Raw genomic sequence first — 1,325 nt, 5'->3', positions numbered from 1 at the left:
GTTGCTAGTATGTAAAAGAGTGAGTGACAGATAAAAGAAACCAATCTGAAGAAAGTTAACAACCAACTACACAACCAGGGAAAGGAAAGGAAGACATTGAGTGGAAGTTTGAAGAGAATTGATTAATATCTTGGATCAGATGCATTCCAGTTACCAAGAAAAAGCAGTATTTGTTCTTTTTTACCTGTGATCATATGACTGTCACTTTCCTATGAATGAGCAGAAAAAGGATGGGATATGCCAAATTTTCCCTGTAAGGACAAAGGAAAATAATTCACCCATGGAAAAATTGTTATGGATCAGGGTTGGTAAAAAAAAATAAAATAAATAAGGTGGCATTCTGATTACATCCTAGGAGTTCTACATTCACCATACCAGTTACACTTGCAGAAGTCCTAGAGCACCTCTTTAAAGCCCCCAGAAGGTTAGAATCCAGAATATCAGAGTTTCAGGTGAGGCCATTCAATACTCATCATTTATTCAATAACCATGTATGGAGTGTCTACTCTGGGCTGAGCACTACATTAGAAGCATCCGCCTATATATGTCTTTTATTCTTGTGACAATACACATTCTCCAGGGATTAGGAGAGTAGGATGTAGACAGATGTAGGATGTAGGAAGCCAAGGCTTTCTCACACACTCAATTTCACTTATTTCCTTCCAATAATGATGTAGTCAGGGCCAGGTGGACATCTTTACTCTTTTCTAAGAAAAATAAAACTAGAGGAGTTAGACAACTTACCAAGAACAGAGTCCTGGTGGGTGCTGAAGTTGCTCCTCTGTATCACGGCACCTGACTATCTCTCCCGGGCTCTGTCCAATACGGGAACACACTCAAAATTTGTTGTCTATCACTTGACATGCTTTTTGCAAATAGTCTGTGCAATACGCATTTATAACTGACTGTATTCTTTTCATTCTACCTTGATAAACCTTCTTTTCTTTTTTCTTTTTTTTTTTTTTTTTTTTTTACTGAGAGAGAGACAGAGAGAGAGAGCATGAGAGGGAAGAGGTCAGAGGGAGAAAGACTCCCCACTGAGCAGGGAGCCTGATATGGGACTCGATCCTGGGACTCTAGGATCATGACCTGAGCTGAAGGCAGTCGCTTAACCAACTGAACCACCCAGGCGCCCTTGATAAACCTTCATTAATAAACTTCATCCATCATTTTCTTTCTCTTTTTTGCCCATTGGATTAGTATTAGTGCAGAAGTTTTGGTTCTCTACAAAGGGGCTGTGATAAAAAGAACAGTTTGGAGACTATGTTTTCTCTTTTTAAGGTTATAGATGTAATTCCTTTATTTTTTTTAACCCATATTTGAAT

The sequence above is a fragment of the Lutra lutra genome, chromosome 2 (genome assembly GCF_902655055.1).
Source record: "Lutra lutra chromosome 2, mLutLut1.2, whole genome shotgun sequence".
Lineage (NCBI taxonomy): Eukaryota > Metazoa > Chordata > Mammalia > Carnivora > Mustelidae > Lutra > Lutra lutra.
Note: the sequence above shows the minus strand (reverse complement) of the source record.